General features: G+C 37.6%; 1 long non-coding RNA gene across 1 annotated transcript in view; it reads right to left on the bottom strand.

Annotated features, from left to right (window-relative positions):
- The window catches only part of LOC124075674 (uncharacterized), a 109,833-nt gene that overhangs the window by 12,564 nt on the left and 78,386 nt on the right, over nucleotides 1-18,883 (bottom strand). The window contains exon 4 of the long non-coding RNA XR_009224482.1: nucleotides 12,588-12,672. This is a non-coding gene — a long non-coding RNA (uncharacterized LOC124075674). The remainder of the gene's footprint in view (nucleotides 1-12,587; nucleotides 12,673-18,883) is intronic.

The following is an 18,883-nucleotide window of genomic DNA, read 5'->3' as shown; positions in this document are numbered from 1 at the left end:
CCTCCCTCCACCCTCCTGGAGGCCCCTTCCCTCTACTCTATAGGTCCTCACTTCACTTTTCATGACCAATTCACTTCTTTTTTCAATTTGAACCACTTTGTGATTTGACTATAATGATTGATAAGCCATGTGTCTCTGCTACCTAGAGATGAGAATATAGTGTTAAGGAAATCAATCTGTAGGTTTTAGTTCTTTTACCCTTTTAACTTTTCTTTGTTTCTCGAGACTTTTCTTACCACTATTGAAAACATTATAAAAACAACAACAACATCAACAACAAAATATGTTCTAAATTGCCAATAAACTTGGCAAAATCATATACAAAACTGGTACACCAGGGTAATATCCTGTAAACCATTAGACTTCAAGTCAGAAGCCTGGATTTTAGTTCTGGCTCTACTCCCTGCTGAGTGACCCCAACTAAGTCATTTAACTCTCTGAGTTTTACTTTCCACATCAACAAAATAGAGAAAACCATAATGCGCACCCATAAGTAGCATTATTCTAAACTTAAATAGGGGAAGGCATGTGACGATGCTCTTTGCTGTCTATATAACCCTCCATCTGCCACTTTCATCAACCCTGCATGGCCAAGGGAAGGAGATGGGGGTATCAAAGGTGAAGGGAGTAAAACAAATAAAGCTTCTGTGAAGTAGCAGAAGAACTCTTAGGAAAAGTTACTATTTCTCCCTTCCTCTAGAAATCTCCAGGTAGGTGCCCACTACAACTCCCACCTGGTCCCTTCTGCCACCCTCAGCTCTCCTATCTGGCCCAGTTTGGGGGAAGATCACATCCTGTTTATTTCAATGTCAAAAGTCAGCTCTTTCCCTTGACACAGGCAGCCTACAAAGGAGAGAGAAAAAAAAAATGCCCACTGCTACTTCACCTGGATATGGAATTTAAAAAAAAAGAAAAGAGAAAGAGAGAAAAAAAAAAAACATGGCTCCTGATTGCACAGAAGAGGCTAGAGTGGGGAAGGGTCCCAGGCATCCCCCTCCACCTCAGATCATAATCAGAAATGAAGGCACACAAAGTTAAACTGTCATGGGCTCATTTGCTTCACATTCATTAGCTACATTTTTTTTTTGTAAAGCAAATAGAAAAGGAGGGTAGGGTGGGGAGGGACAACACAAACTTCTGGAAATGATTACAGCCAAAGAGGATTGATGTATTTTTTTTGTTTTGTTTTGTTTTCCCCTGAGTTTGTCTCTGGGGAACAAGTTTGACCTTTGTTTCTTCATTGAGCTCCTTATTCCCTGCAGAACAGTCATTGCATTCTCCTGAAAATCAATACTGAGAAACCAGCAGTCTTTGCTCTTCCATCCTGCAGGCATTAACATGTGTGGCAACTCTCAGATGCATCTCTCCCTCCCTCTGCCTCTGCTGCTCTTCCCTCCCTCCCCCGACCCTTTTTCATTTTCTTTTTGTTATCACAGATATCCCCCATGTTATGTTTCCATTGTTTTCTAGTATATCTCAAATAAGAAGATATTGCGAGATTCTATCCACACCTTCCAAATCTACAATAGCATTTTCCCAATTCCTTTCTTTTGGGGGCAAGGATATATATATATATATATATGAAAAGAAAGAAGCCAAGCAAATTTGAGGCAATAAACACAAACAGGACAGGGCAGGACAGGGTAGGATAGGGATGTGGGAGGGAAGGTCTAAGGTTACCTGTTTGAAATAGGTTAGTAAGGTTTTAACAAAAATATCCTCAAGCCTCCACTCAACCTTCAGGAAAAAAAAATGTACATTTTCTGATTCTTTACTCCCACACTTCACCTCAAAAAGGCAGAAATAAAGACAGGATGCTTTGAGAGCAGATGGGGACAGGGTATCTCAGAGGAAGATGAATCCAGGCTCATAGGGTGGTACTTACTGTTTTACACAGAGAGAGAGTAGGACAAGAAGCCAGATGCAAGAGCCTGTGGCTATAAAACTGCCTGATGGCCTAGAACTAAAGATTTCATTTTATGGACTGGCCAAACTGCCCGACATGTGGCATGCATTTACTCAGGGTAGAAGCCATACCAATGGTGGTACTTCCTGGGATAGAAAAGCAAAACAAATGAGCAGACTTTAGGAAGTTGCAAATGCCTTTACATAAATACATAAGACAGCACATAAATGAATGTATCTATGAGGAAATTAAATCATTTTACTAGAAAATAATACAATTCTTTCCTAGAAAAATCTGGAACATAAATGTGTTGTACCTATAGCTGCAATTGCTGCTCTTCTTTCAGGTATACACCTGGAAAGAAGGTGTACCTACACGCACATGCACGCAAACACACACACACACACACAGACTGTTTTTTTTTTTTTTTTCAAAAACACTTATCCAGATCACAGATGCATTTCAAGCATGTTCTCATGGACAAAAGCTTAATTCCTAAGAATGTCCTTAGTAGTGAATTTGTAATGCCAGGCCAATAGGGAAGATGGTTGTAACAGACTATACTTTTGGTGACATTTACACAGATTTGTCTTGGTTTTCAAATTGCACAATGTGGACCATGATATTGGAACACATTGTAAAAATCTAAATTGATGCAAACTATTTGGTGGAAGATTGGTGTTATTATTAACTGTCTGCTCCTTTTGACATGAGGATTTTTGTATTAGCACTACTTTTACAGTGAAAACAACTTAATGTCCATCAGTAGGATATTAGTTAAGTAATTTATTATTCCCATAAAAAACATGATATAGATCATGCATGATGATGTGTAAAGATGTTCAAGTATATAATTTAAGGGGAAAATGGAAATCATACACAATATTGTAATATAAGTGTATGTGTATATCTCTACATCCTTGTTAGAAATTAAAATATCTACAACCCATTAATAGAATTACATCTGGATGTGAATATACTTAATGCAGTAGTTTCCCTTATCCATTTGAGATATATTTCGAGACCTCCAATGGATGCAGGAAACCATGATAAATACCAAAATTTGCATACACTGTGGGCTTTTCTATATGTACACACCTATGATAAAGTTTAATTTATAAGTTAAGCAAAATACGAGATGAACAATAATCATCACTAATAAACTAAAACAAAGGTATACAATCTAAAACTTATTTTAATTCTAAAACTTTTTATTTGATATTTTTAAACCATAGTTGACCAAAAATAACCAAAATCTTGGAGAGCAAAACCACAGACTACTGTGCTCTTTTATATCTAAACACCTGTATTTTCTGATTTTTTTTTATTTTTTGCAATGTGAACATCTTACTATATATTCAGAACACATAATAAAGCTATCTTAACCAAATCACAGGAGGATGAACTTCCTTGTCCAGTATATACATAGATAGTCACACCGCTGAGTACATCAGAGGAGGTCAGTGAAGGTGGTCAGTCTTCTTTCTGGAGACAGCTGAGAATGATCTGGGGGCATTCATGCCAGAACTACCATCAGACTGGCCTCTCCAATCTATATTAAATTGAGTCTGGCATTTCAGCATGGCCATGCCATGCAATAAGATGATGACCAGGCAAGTATGACTGATTTGTAATCAATGTATGAATTCTTAAACTTGGGAGTTTGGGAAGCACAAAGTCTAACTTACTAAGAATTGACCTGAGACCATTAACTGTGATCTTTAGGTGTGCAGGTACACACACACACACACACACACCTGTGTGGTAAACTGGCATGTGGGATACTCATGGATGTGTTGTTCATTCCCAGCAGTTTCTGCCACTGCCTATCAGACAGCAGTCAAAGCATTCTGAGCTTGTGTCTAGATGATGCTCAACAACAAAAAAGCAGCCAATTCTTCATTTTTACCCTCAAAATTTTTTTTCAATATGCACAGCAGACACAATAGTATTAAAGGTAAAAGAAAATCAAGGAAAGAAAGTAATAATTGAAAAAAGAAAGAAATTCCAATGTTGGTCAGGTCCTCTGAGAAATACTATGCATCTGGCCCCTTCCCCCAGTCTAGGTCAGGGTAGTAATGGAACAAAATAAAAACTCTTGGTCAGTTCAGGATTTTCAGAACAGTACACCATGTTCCTTGCTTCCCCAGCCCAGCATGGAAACAGTAGGATGTCAACAGTTGCAAGAGACATGTAAGCAAAGGGACCTAGGGCAGCTTTACACAGCCCTGTACAGCATAACAGCATGACAAACAGGCAAAAGTCACATGGATGGATGTGACATTGGGTTGCTATGGGCTCCAAGAAAACAAACCCTGCCGCTGGGATCAGGAGATGTCTTAGTCCATGTGTGCTGCTATAACAAAATACCACAGATGCAGCAATAAAACAATAAAATATTTTCTCCCAATGCTGTAGGCTGGGAAGTCCAAGATCAAGGCTGGTGAAGATGGCTCTCTGCTCCCAGTACTTAGGTGCTGCAGAACTTAGTTATTGCAGTATTTAGTTGCTGCATCTTCCAGAGAAGACAAACATTATGTCCTCACATGACAGAAGAGACAGAAAAAAGGAACTGAACTCTTTACTCATAGCCTGATCACCTCATACAGGCCCCACCTCTTCATACTGTTGCAGTGGAAGTTAAATTTCAACACGGGTTTTGGAGGGAAACACATTCAATCAATAGCAGGGGCACGACAGCTGCTTCATAATGCCTCGATATTCTAAAATGTGAATGCAACGTCAATAAGAAAACAGGAAGACTAAAAGAACACATTTACTGAGTTTACTTTGAACTTACTAAGCTTAAGTTGCCACTATTTACTAAATAGGGGATTTTGTTGAAAATAAATTCAATGGTAGAGAACTAAGAAAGTGAATGTACATGCTGAGTTTTGACTGAGTGTTGTACCTGATTTACATAAGCTAAGTATTCCAACTGAGGGATCCCTCTCAGAATCCGTGTCCACAGCCCTGGCAACTTCATTTGTCCTAACTCTCCTAAGTAATCCTCATGACCTTAATGGACTTGTACATAACCCCTGGCTGCCAACACAGTTATATTTCACTTAGTACATATGTATTTGCATAGACGCTCTTATCAAAATTGCAAGGACCCTTATATCTGTTCCTTATTTGGTATAAAAAACAAATTGTTGCAGAGTGGAGGGCTACTATCCTGAAGGATTTTTTTTTCTATTTTTCTTTTTAAAAATTCTTTTCAATCCCTCTTGACTCAACACACACACACACACAAACACACTCACACACTCCTTTTGACATGTATGTGTTTCTCCAACAATCAAACACAAACATCCTCATCTTTGCATCTAAATGCTTTCCAGCTGAAACCACAATTGGCAAACACAGAGCAGCCATCTCTGCATGACAACAAAAATTTTGCAATATTTCTAGCATTTTCTAATACTACCATCACATTCACAGGCACATTACAAATACAAAGAAAGGAAAAAGGCATTTTGGCAGAAGCTGCTGTAGTGCCCAAGTTAAAAAAATAATCTAATGATGGCTAATGATTCTTTCACAAACCTTCTAAAATGTTTAGCTCAAAAAGATTAGCCTAGGAGGGAGCAGGGATGTGTAGAGAAAACAGAAGGGATTACTGCCTATAATCAAAATGCCAGGAATAATCATTGAGAGCAGCCAAAACAGAATATGAACAGAAATAGATTTAATTTGAATAATGCTTTTGAGAATTTCAATTCCTCTAAACACCCAGAGGTTTGTATATCTTCTCTATTTTATTACCAATTTCTCCCTGAAAGAGAAAACAGACATGAAATAGTCACATTACAGGAAAAATGTATCATCTTTCTCCTCCTGCTCTCTCCAGGGCAGTCCCTGGATACTCAGCAGAAGCAGACACCGGATTGGTCTCCAGTTTAACAATGGAGCCCACAGTTACTGCAGAACATCAGTGAAACTGCAACACCCGTTCTATAGGAAATGTCCGGGCAACATGGAAACCTGTGGCTGCACAGCTCATGGGTGGATGCTAGCATTTTATTATTTTGTAGTTATGTGCCCGATGAACCTGAGCCAGGAGGGATGCTTTTGGATCCTGGAGCACTGACCACTATGCAGTTTGTTTCTACACAACTAGAATGTGATTTCCATTAAGCCAAGGACTATGTTGTTGTTATAAATATCTCTTCATAACCAGCTGTCATTAAGTAGTTAAGGAATACATGAATGAGCTTCTTTGAGTTTTTAAGGTTTAAGGTGATAAGAAGCTGAACTCACAGGGTAGCAAGCAGAAAATTACCCATATTTCCCAAGAGGTCCCTTCCAAGAGGATGAAATTAGGATCACAGGTAGGCATAACAGTCTTGTCATAAGGCCTCCGATTCCATTGGACCTAGCATGGACAAGGTGCAGGACCTGCCAACTTTTTAACCATCCAATAGAGGCACATAGCAACAGAGATTTGTTGTTATTTGAAAGATGCAAGCAGGAATCAATAAAGGGAGGAGACAAACATAAGAAGAGAAAACGTGAGAGGCCACATACAAGTCAGAGTTCTGTCATTCCACCTCAGCAACCCTCAGATCACAGCCGGCGCTCCTGACCATGTGATGACACATGAACTTCGTACCATACATGTCCAGGCTGAGAAGCCTGGCCTGTATTTACAATATTATAATTGCTCACATGACAGTCATGTCTGGATGCTAATGCACATCGTCTTATTCATGGAGAAGAGACAATTTAATTTTTTTTTTAAATCTAGCTAATTTAGTTATTTTCCATGCCTAACATGATAAGGTTTCTCTGACCCAATATTCAAGGTATCAGGTAACATTCATTGATATCAGATCTAATAATGGGACAGATATTGAATACCTAGACTATTACAGAAGATTTTAAACATATGCCTAGTATCCATTTTGCCAAAACTCCAGGCCATAAACAAACAAAAGAACACCTTAATGTTGATCCTAAGTCCAAGTCTCCAACACAGAAGATAAACTTATAGAACTTATAACCCATTCTGATAAAAACTGTTTCTTACATTCCCAAGAACTCTAATACCAGATGTGCAATGGTTTTTACCACAAAAAATTCAGTTCAGTTCTCTGGTGAACACTGACTGGCTGTCCTACAATCTGATTCAATTCTGACACTACCTACCCTGCTATGCCCCTGTTTAGATACAAGGTGTCCTCCAAAAGCTCATGTGTGAGAAAATGCAAGAATTTTCAGAGGTGAAATATTAGATTATGAAAGGTGTGACCCAGTCAGTGGGTTAATCCACCAATATGGATTAACTGGGTGTTAACTATAGGCAGGTAGGGTGTGGCTGAATTAAGTAGGTCACTGAGGGTGTATCATTTGGGTTTATATTTTGTCCTTGAAAACAGAAGCTATCCCAGACATTTGTGCTATGTTCAACTGTGTCTTCTTGGGTCATTTCCATTACAATAATAAATAGCCTTTATTGAGCATTTACTCTGGTTTAAACACTAGGAGGCTAAGCCATATGCATAATTGAAATTGATCTCCAACAGTTATTTCATGTTATAGATATTATTATTTTTACAGTCCTCATGAACTAAAAAGCCAAATGACTGCATCAAAATTCACATATTGTAAGTGGTGGCTGACACTGGACCCAGACCTGCCAAACTCCCAGTTTAGGATTAATTCCCACCTATGATAATTTCTTGTAATAATGGTCCCAAATTCAAGACCTCTCCCTACATCTATGTCCTTGCCATACAACACTACAGTTCCTGCTACTCTGACCATGCTTACCTGTGTGACTTGCACTGGACAATGAGTTGATAAAAACAGACTTGAAAAATTCTGAGTTTGCCTACTCTTACCCTTTGGAGACCAGATATGGTCTAAATAGGATTCTTCAACTCTGATCTAGACACATGAGCCATTACACACCAGATTTGTATGTAGGAGAACATTTATTTCTAACCTTTGCTCTGGTTCACTGACCTACTCACCTGTTTGTATATCCACAACACGTTGTTTTAATTAAGCACAACTTCATTTTATTTCCTTTCAAGTGCTATTAGCATGCTTTTGTTCTGACCTTCCTTTTCAAAATTTCCTTGCTGTTCTTCTATCTTTATTTTATCTTTATTATAAAAATTTTCAGAATTTTCCTGTTAGGTTCCAATTTAAAATTATATTTATATTTGATTGCAATTAGTATTGCATTGAATTTGTAGATTATGTAGAAAAGAATTTGCATTTTTTAAAATATTGAGTATTTCTATCCATGGATGTGGTTAATCTTGCCATTTTTTCTTTTTTTGGTGTGTGTATGTGTGTGTGTCTCTTTTGCATACTTCAGTGAAGTTCTGCCATTTTTCCCACAAAAGTCTTTCCACTAAAATCCCAAGTCTTAAATATATATTATTAAAATAACACTTTGTTATTTTAATTTTTAAATGGGATCTTTTCTTTCCATTATATTTTCTAATGAGGTAGAACTAGGTATAAGTAAAGAGCTTTGTTTTGTTTCTACATATAATTTTCTTTTCTTTTGGGAGATTGAACCCAGGGGTGCTTAACCACTGAGCAATAACCCCAGCCCTTTTTATTTTTTATTTTGAGACAGGATCTTGCTAAGTTGCTTAGGGCCTTCCTAAGTTCCTGAGACTGGTTTTGAACTTGCAGTGTTCCTGCCTCTGTCTCCTGAGTCACTGGGATTACAGGCATGTGCCACCATGCCCAGCTACATAGAATTTTCTAGTAAATGTCTTAATGAGCTTTTAAAAATTTCCTGATATTATCAGTACTGGTGGAAAAGACTGAAAGAAGCAGGCCAACTAACAATATTCCACAAAATTAATTACCTGTGGAGAATTCATGAAGATATCCTAAAATAAGTGTTACATAGCAGTTCAATATAAAAATGAGTCTCTATTAAATACTGTTCAGGGTACAAGTTTCCAAAAATGTGCCTTTTTAATGTAGATGTTATCGCCTATAAAGTTATCTGATACCAACTTCCACCCACCACACACACACCCACAGCTTTTCTAAGTTTCTAAAACAAATCATTTCTATCATTGCTTTCTTTCTTTTCCCCTAATCAGTCTCTGCCCCCTTTTTAAATTTTTTTTTGTTCTGGGGTTAAAACCTGGGGCCTTACACATACTCGGTGAGTGCTCTAACAGTGAGCTACTTCAGCCTTCCCAAGTCTTAAATACATCTTATTAAAATAACTCTAATGTTTAATCTCAGTTGTTTGTCTCTTATATTCATCATTTCTTCTCATTTTCTCTCAAAAATCAGTGGTCACATTAATCCACTAAGAACTAGTCATTTATTTACATGGGCAAAACAGAACAGAAAGAGTACCTTGCACTTTCCCATCCTAACAGTGTTTAAATGCTGTTTACAATTAGTGGAGGTTTTAAAAGGGGGAGGGACCACCAGAAATAAAGATAATTATGCTTAATGATCCATTTCCACTAATTTCCTCTAGTTTTATCTACAGAGAAGTAGCCAAGCCATATGTGAAGCACTTTGTGTTAGACTTAAGTGCCCAATAACTCTGAATGGTAGGGACAAAGGCCTTCCCTTGGTATCTCCAGGACATTGGTTTCAAGACCCCCTTTGGATATAAAAATCTGTGAATGCTCTAGTTCCTCATATGTACAATGGCATAGCATTTGCATATGATATGCATATCCTCCTATACTTTAAATCATCTCTAGATTACTTATAACACCTACTACAATGTAGATCCCATGTAAATAGTTATTTTACTGCATTGTTTAAGAAATAATGACAAGGTATAACATCTGTACATGCCAAGTACAGAAGCAATTTGTTAAAAATTATTTTTCATCTGATCTTGATTGAATCCATGGATATAGAAGCTCCCAACAGAGAGGGCCAACTATGTTATTATCCTCACTGTTCTGATAGGGAGAGCCAAATGTATCATTATCCCCACTGTGTAGAAAAGGAAACATAAGTCCCTGGAAGAGAAAGTACTTTACAAGTTGCATAGTTAGTAAGGTCAGCTAAGTTAACCCCAGCAATCAGAATTAATCTTCATCCTTAAGCCCTGCTCTAACCCATTAACAATATGGGAAGAAACTATGGACCCAAATAATGATGTTCTCTCTGACAGTTACATATCTGCATTTGACACCAAAGTCTAAAGTATTTTATACATTTCACTGTTCAACACAGTAATCATTGCTTTAACCAGGAAGTGAACCTATATTTGGGGCCAACTGTAATGTGGAAAACATAGCTTCCTCATTTCACAGAAGCACAAACTTGGAGTTGTAACAAAATGCTCCTGGGTTCCCAAAATGTGTCTGGCCACATGATTGCAAACAAAGAAGAGCATAGGTAGGTTTGTGATATTTCACCACAACCGCCTTTTGCTGGATTCTGTGCATATGATATTGTGCATGATACTTCAGCTCATGGGTTCATAATTTCTTCCCACATTGTTAATGCATTAGAGCAGGCATTTAGTAATTTAGCACTTACTAAATGCCTTGTCAGAGGCCCAAAGCAAGGGAACCACTTGATCTTGGACTGAAACCTCCAAAAACATGAGCCAAAATAAACCTCTTGTCTTCATAAGATAATTTTTTCAAGCACTTTGCTATAGTAATAGGAAACTAATAAATGAAGGTTCCCAACATCTTCAGATACTTCATAATTCAGGTTGGCGTTCAAATCTACTTTTATTTCAACATTATACACTGTTTTGCAATTGGAAGAACGGTATAGTAATCCAAATATTTGAGGTTTTCCAAAGGTTTTAACTTTCTTCCTTTATTTTTAGATCCCCAATTTTCAAAGACAGCAAAATATATGTTTTTGATTCACTGAAAATGATATTTCCTTCGTTATGTTTTCCTCTCCTCTTCCCACTGAAAGCCAGTAACTACCCAAGTCTACTCTGAAACTTTTAGGAAATTAAATACTTTTAAAGTGTTTTCTCCCCCTTGAAGTAGTCATGGTGTTTGGATAAGTACAATCTTTATTAGTATATTCATGTTTATGAGGCTGGTCTCCTAGGACTGAAGGGAATTTGTTATCATCTCTAAGGCTGTCTTCCGTTAACTCACTGGGAAACAGCTGGCCTTCCATCCTGGCCTGCCTCACTTCAGCCAAATAAACATATTGCTGGTTCTCACCTGTGCAGTCTAGACCAGGCTTGCTGCCCTGCTGTCGCAGACCCTGCCAAGGCATTGCTGAAGCAAACCTCAGAAGCAGGAACAGGAAGCCTATTCAGAGATCCAGTTTCCTTGATACGGATCTGTCCTCTGCACTGCCTGCCTGACCCCCACCCACCTTTAATTCTCCCACTCCCTGTGGCCTTATCTTGATTCTAACTCATTGACATTGCATACCCTTGAACTACCCTCTCCAATGGCAGTAGATTTCTGGATTTCTAAGGCAGCTCAGTGACTAACCCCAACCTGCCCCAGCTGCCTTCTACCTTAGCTTGCCTTTGACTTTGGACAGTTGTCCTTGGCTCCAAACCCTGCACACTGACTTCAGTCACTCATACCCAAGGGCAGACATCTCCCAACCCTTTCCCTTTATGTCCCTGTGACAGGCCTTGGCATCCTAGCCAAGGGAAGCTATTGAATAAGGAGGCTCAGATGTTTTTTATATAACCTGGAGGCAAGTGATATGCTATGGAATTGCAAACCCATAGAAGCCACATGCAGAGAGCTCTGTTTATACTTCACCTGCACAACCTTGGTGTGTCGAGCCTTTCATGCCAAAGCATGCAATTTTCAAATTTTATTTTGAGGAAAGAAACTCAGGTGGTCTGTACCTATGACTACATGGTTTCATCTAGTTCCAGTATTACTAGATATGTGATGAAAGAATTAAAAACCATACACAATTCAGAGGCTGGCATTCCTGTTGATTTTTTTGTAGCACCAGCTATGTGACTTTAGGCAAGTACTTTAATTCTTTCAAACCTCAATTTCAACATATATAAAATTTGGACCCAAAAAAACAGTCTACCTAACTATTTTTTTTTTGAGGTTGCAGAATGTTTTATTTTTATGAGATTCTTCTCCAACAAATGTCCTAGAGAAATATTTCAAAATATTGATTTCATAACGCAGATAAAAAAGTAGTCAAAAAAATTGAGGCATTTTCATTACACTGAAAATTATAAGTCAGTGTATAAGTATGTTCTCATTATTATGAGAGTTATATGTTAAAAATTTTTATACACAAAACGTATTTCCCAAAAAGTCCATGCCATCATCCCTTTATAGCGCAGGTCTCAAATCCGAGGTCGACTTGAAACTTTTACTTCTCCTCCTGTGTGCCTTCACCAGGCTTATCCTGCCTTATTCTAGCATCTCCTAGTTTAAACTTCCCACTAAGACTACAAACTCCTTGAGAGCAGAGCCATGTGGTTCCTACAAGGGTCTCTGCATGTGCTGATAATAGATATAGCACTTGGTATACAACAGGCTTCATTTTAAGTGCTTTACATATGTTAACTCACTTAATCTTCATGACATCCTATGACCTAGAAACCACTATTACAACCATTTTATAACTGTGGAAAAGTAGGCATGAAGAGGTTAAATGACCTTCCCCAGCACACACAGCCAGTGAGTGACAGAGCTGGGACTTAAGCCCAGACAGCCTGGTTACAGGGTCCACAATGTAAATTACTGCACTACATTACCTTGATTGCACGAGCAGGTGGGTGAGTGGTTGCATATGTTGTTCCACTTATTATTTATTCTTTATTACTCTGGTCGCAGATAAGACTATAATGTAAAAAAAGCAGATTGTAATTAAATATTCATGGATTAGCAGAATAAAATTCTCTACTCAATGTACAAATAATTTCAGTGGGAATTAAAATCTGGATAATTAGCTAACCAACACTTTTTTCAAAATTTCACACAATAAAAATTATTTAATTTTGTACCAATTGTTGGCTTTATTTAAATATATCATTTTCTGTGCTTTTTCTCTGTTCGTAAATTTGCTATGAAAGTGTGTTTTAAAGATATGGAAATATTTTCTCCCATTCTGTAGGCTCTTTCTTCACATTATTGATTGTTTCCTTTGCTGAGAAGAAGCTTTTTAGTTTGAATCCATCCCATTTATTGATTCTTGATTTTACTTTTGCACTTTAGGAGTCTTGTTGAGGAAATTTAATCCTAGGCTGACATGGTGAATATTTAGGCCTACTTTTTCTTCTATTAGGCACAGAGTCTCTTTTCTAGTGCCTAAGTCTTTGATCCACTTTGAGTTGATTTTTGTGCAAGTGAGAGACAGAGGTTTAATTTCATTTTGCTACATATGGATTTCCAATTTTCCCAGAACCATTTGTTGAAGAGGCTTTCTTTTCTCCAGTGAATGTTTTTGGTGCCTTTGTCTAGTATGAGATAACTATATTTACATGAGTTTTTCTGTGTCTTCTGTTTTGTACCATTGGTCTACATGTCTGTTTTGGTGCCAATACTATGATGTTTTTGTTATTGTTGCTCTATAGTATAGCTTAAGGTCTGGTATTGTGATGCGTCCTGCTTGATTTTTCTTGCTAAGGATTGCTTTGGCTATTCTGGGTCTTTTATTTTTGCAAATGAATTTCATGAATGTGTTTTCTAGTTTTATGAAGGGTATAATTGGGATTTTAATAGGAATTACATTAATCTGTATAATGCTTTTGGTAGTGTGGCCAATTTGTCAATATTAATTCTGCCTACCTAAGAACATGGGAGATCTTTCTAACTTCTAAAACCTTCTTCAATTTCTTTCTTTAAAATCTGTAGTATTCATTTTAGAGGTCTTTCACTTCTTTTGTTAGTTTGATTCTCAAGTATTTCATTTAGGGAGGGGGTGATATTGTGAAAGTGATAGTTTTTCTAATTTCTCTTTCAGTAGATTCATCACTGATATATAGGAGTGCATTTGATTTATGAGCATTGATTTTATAACCTGCTACAGAATAGGAGAAAATCTTTACCACATGTACCTCAGATACAGCATTAGTCTCTGGGATATTTAAAGAACTAAAAAATTAAAAAAACTTAACACCCAAAACACGAATAACCCAATCAATAAATGGGCTAAGGAACTGAACAGACACTTCATACAAGAAGAAATACCATCAATCAACAAATATATGAAAAAAAGTGTTCAACATCTTTAGCAATTACAGAAATGCAAATCAAACTACTCTAAAATGTCATCTCTGGTCAGAATGGCAATTATCAAGAATACAAACAACAATAAATCTTGGTGATGATGGCTGGGGGAAAGTACACTCACATATTGCTAGTGTGAATGCAAACAGGTGCAACCATTATAGAAAGCAGTATGGAGATTCCTCAGAAAACTTGGAATGGAACCACCTCTGACCCAGCTATCCCACTCCTCAGTTTATACCTAAAGAACTTAAAAAGGAGCATATTACAGATATTATAGTGATACAATCACACCAATGTTTATAACACTTCATCTCACAATAACTATACTGTGGAACAAACCTAGATGCCCTTCAACTGATAAATGGATAAAGAAAATGTGGTATATACATATATATGTGATGGAATATTACTCAGCCTTAAGGAAGAATGAAATTATAGCATTTGCTGGTAAATAGAGGGAGCTGAAGAATATCATGCTAAGTTAAATAAGCCAATCCCAAAAAACCAAAAGCTGAATGTTTTCTCTGATATGCAGATGCTAATTTCACAATAAGGAGGGAGGGCTAGGGAAGAATAGAGTTACTTTAAATTAGGTAGAGGGGAGTGAAGGGAGGAGAGGGAGTATGGAGGTGGGAAAGATCGTAGAATAAATCAGACATTATTACCTCATGTACACATATAACTATACGACTGGTGGGATTCTATGTCATGTACAACCAGAAGGATGAGAAATTATACTCCATCTATATATGATGTATCAAATTGCATTCTACTGTCATGTATAACTAATTAAAACAAATAAAAAATTTTAAAAAGATATGCAAATATTTATGCAATATTTGTGGGGAGTTAAATGGATAGATAAATAGGAAAGAATAGGAAGGGATTGTATTTTCCTTTTTTCAATTTCTCTGAGAAGTAACTATGCCCAAGGTCTGGTTCCATCAAGATTCAAGTAGTTTTGAACCCTACTTGCTATGGTTTAAATATTAAATGTCCCCAAACAACATGTGTTAAAGGCTTGGTCAACTAACCTATGGTCCTATTGGGAGGTAATAGAATATTTAGGAGATGGGGTTTCATGGAAAGAAGTTAGGTTATGGGGGCATGCTCTTGAAGATGATTTTGGGACCCTGGTGTCTGTCTGTCTCTCTCTCTCTCTCTCTCTCTCTCTCTCTCTCTCTCTCTCTCTTCCCAATTACCATGAAGTATCCATCTCCTCCACCACTTGCTTGCCACCCTGATGTTCTACCCACTGCATGCCCAAAGCAACAGAGCCAGCAGATCATGGACCAAAACCTCTGAAACCATGAGCCAAAACACAGTCTTCCTTTTTATAAGTTGATTGTCTGAGGTCTGTTGTCTCAATAACGGAAAGCTAATACATTGCCCTAAATAAGCTACCCAAGGAATCCTGGGGGAACTTGGACACTGTGGCTTTAAAACTTCTGCCAATACAGATACATTCAGCCCTCCAGATGGTCAGTTATATCACTCCGACTTTTACCCTTAATCTCCATGCTCGAATTGACTAAGCTCTGTACCATTATCTGTCTGGTCTAAGTGCTTTGCTGTGCATTTGTCAAGCCTACATATTTTAATATCTACTCTCACAATTTTTGTTTAGTCCAGATTTCTATATTGAATTGCCCACCACAAAGTTTTAGTTGGAGGTTTTAAAGGCATCATATCCAATATATGATCCAATATATCCAAGCAAGAACAAATGGGCATCCCCTTCAAATCTGTTCCGTCTAGGGGTAAATGGCAGCATCATATCCAAATATCTAAACAAAGCCCAAAACAAAGGTGGGTAATCATACTGAAAAACCAGCCTCTACCTCAGAGCAAAGCCTGTCCAAGGAAGGGTGCGTGACTCTTGTCCTTGGAAAGACCACAGAGCACTTCTAGGCACATACCCACCCTGCTGAGTTGTTTATCTACAAATAACAGGAGAGATCTGTGGAACCAGGTGTCCCTGACTCAGTCAGTCTAGGTGAGGACCCATAGCAACCCCCTAGCAACCACCAAGGGAAAATATCTGGGATGCCAGATGACCCCCAGTAGTTTATGATGGTTGATAACATGTTGGGAAACCATGTAGTTCAGCACATACACCCCTTGTGGCTTAAACCAATCAGTTCAAACGAATCCCCCTCTTGTACTAACCAATCACCCTTACCCAATTTGTTCCCACCAGTGAATGTGATAATCATGTTTTAGAGTTGTTTTATGATTTTCCCGTGGTATGTGATGATTTGCTAAGAGATGCTATGATGTATGTGAAGTCCCTGGCTTCCCCAAAGAGTGTATAAAACTGCTGCAAACCCTGGGCTCAGGGCCTCTCAGCGTAACCAGTTGCTGTGTGCGCACGGAGGACTGAGCTAGCTCTTAATAAACACCTCTTTGCTGCTTACATTGATCTCTGATGGTCTTTTGGGGGTCCCGAATTCGAGCATAACAATCCCCACCTTTCCATCTTATACCCACTAGTTGATTCAGAAAGCTCAACAATTCTGTCAAGTATCTTATGACTCCACTTGCACTTCCTCCAAACACTGGGATCACATATACGTAATTCTAAAAGCCTCCTAACAGATATACTACTTGCATTCTTGCATTTCTCCAGATATTTTAACCCAGAAAATTCAAAGGGAAAATTATTCCCTAGTTTAGTTCCTTTCATAGTCTTCTAAATGCTTTGGGGACAAAAGGCAAAATCTTTATTGTGATTCACAAGACCCTGTTCACTGTTGTGCTCACAATGCCTAACACACATCCTCAAATGAATGAATGAGTGAAAGAATGAATTAATGTTACTCTGGTAGTTTGGAGGATGACAACATATTTTCATTTCATCCACATAACAACTTGCAAGAAGATATTACTATTTCTATTCAACAGACAAGGAAGTCAGAGTTCACTGAAGTGAGGTTATGTTTCCAAGGTGGCATAGGACAAAGCTGATATGGAACCCAGCTGGACTTCACTAAGCAATGCTTCCTCTATTTCATTTTAAAGTTGGCTCTTACAGGAAGTGAAGAGTGATCATTGTGGTCACTCCTCTACATTTTATAAAACAAGTAATTACCTACTACTAAATTTCACCAGCTGCTTTGTACTTTGTAAATGTAAATAGTATTAATATCTTTTGACATTTCCAAGGAGTTCTTTTTGGTGACCAAAAACAGTTATCACCAGTCCCTATTCAGGGCAAAACACAATAAGCCTTCAGGGGAAGTCTCTTGATAAATTAAAAAGCATGTCACCTTCATTGAAATGGAAAACACACAGAGAAAGGAACTGGGTGAATTAAAGCAAATTAGGTAGAAAAAGGAAGTTGGTGTGATAAAGGCAGGAACAAAAAGAATGGAAGAGATAATGAAAGAAAGAGAAAAAGAGATAAGTACAAGGGCACAGGAAAATAAAGAAAGAAAAACAAACGAAATTTTCAAGTCCTTGGAACAGCCCAGGAGGGTACACATGGAGAATTAAGCTGTTTTGGCTTTGAACATAACCAATGGGCTGAGCACATGTGAATGCATTACCAAATAACAAGAGCATCTGATGATCACATAGTTTGCTTGTGCTAAGGTTTTTAGAACAGTTTGGCCAATCCGAATTAAAATAACATTTTCTATTTGCCCCTAATGTCTTTGTTCTCAATATGGGTGAAAGTTAAAAGAAAGTAAAGGAATTGAATTTTTTTTCTCTGTCTAAAGCCAAAATGTCTGCCATGTCACCTCCTCCTATATTTCTGTTCCTCCTCTTGCAGCAGAATGCAGTTCTTCCACAAACCAGCCATGGGCAGACCATGGTACTCTTCTAAATATGATTCCTTCTCTATTAAAGTGGAGATTAGCATCCCAGGCTGTTTTTCTCGGTGTACTATGTTTCAGAGAATCTCACAGAAGTGGGAAGGACTTGAAGGGAAAATTTCTAGTACTGAGTACTTTATCTAATTCACCTACTACCATTTACCCCTCAATTCCAGTACTTCAAATTTTAGATTTTTATAATCACTTATTCTGTAAAATTGTTTTTCTGGTACTATCTTATGATTGTATTGCATGATTGGAAAGATTCTGAGCTCTTTAAAAATAAAAGTTATTCACTTTCTAGTTTATGCATCACATACACAGAAATATAAATCAGGGATAAGTTAAAAATGATAACACTAGATATGTAAAGTACTTTTAAAGGAAATCTAGATCTTGAATGTTGCTTTCTAGTCAAAAGAGGAAAAGAAGTGCTAAAGGCTTATCCTTGGGGATATCCCAAGGATAAGCCTTTAGCACTTCTATATCACTGATCTATATCATCCCTCTGTATCACTGATCTCCAAGGTGAGGTTCCAAGGCCAGCAGCAGTATCACAGCAACAAATATTTGTTAGAAAATCAGAAATTCTGTCTTACATAGACTACTTAATCAGAAACTCTGAGGTTGGAGGGACTGTGTCTATTTAGTTAAGACCCTGGCCCTTGAAGTTGAGACCAAGTGCTTTATGCTATACTGTATAAGACTCTGTTGGGATAGTCATGAGAGAAATAGATAGGGACAGAGCAAATGTATGATGGTGTGTTTTCATCACAAAAACTTGAACATAAAGACCAGTGCACCATATGATATTGCCAGTAGGCTATATAATTCAGCCTAAAACTAACACGTTACTGTTATAAGATTATCAATGTGTAGTAGAGGTTCACTTGATGCTTTGACTATAACACTTGTAGCTTTAAAACTTCTATGTTTATTTTTTCTTTTTCCCAATCTTCTTTTCCCTAAACTTATCCTTCCTCATATCTCCTCCCTAATCT

This window comes from Marmota monax, unplaced genomic scaffold, assembly GCF_021218885.2.
Source record: "Marmota monax isolate L192 unplaced genomic scaffold, Marmota_monax_Labrador192_F-V1.1 WCK01_AAM20220418_F8-fsc00036, whole genome shotgun sequence".
NCBI lineage: Eukaryota > Metazoa > Chordata > Mammalia > Rodentia > Sciuridae > Marmota > Marmota monax.
This window is presented reverse-complemented; position numbering and strand designations above follow the sequence as displayed.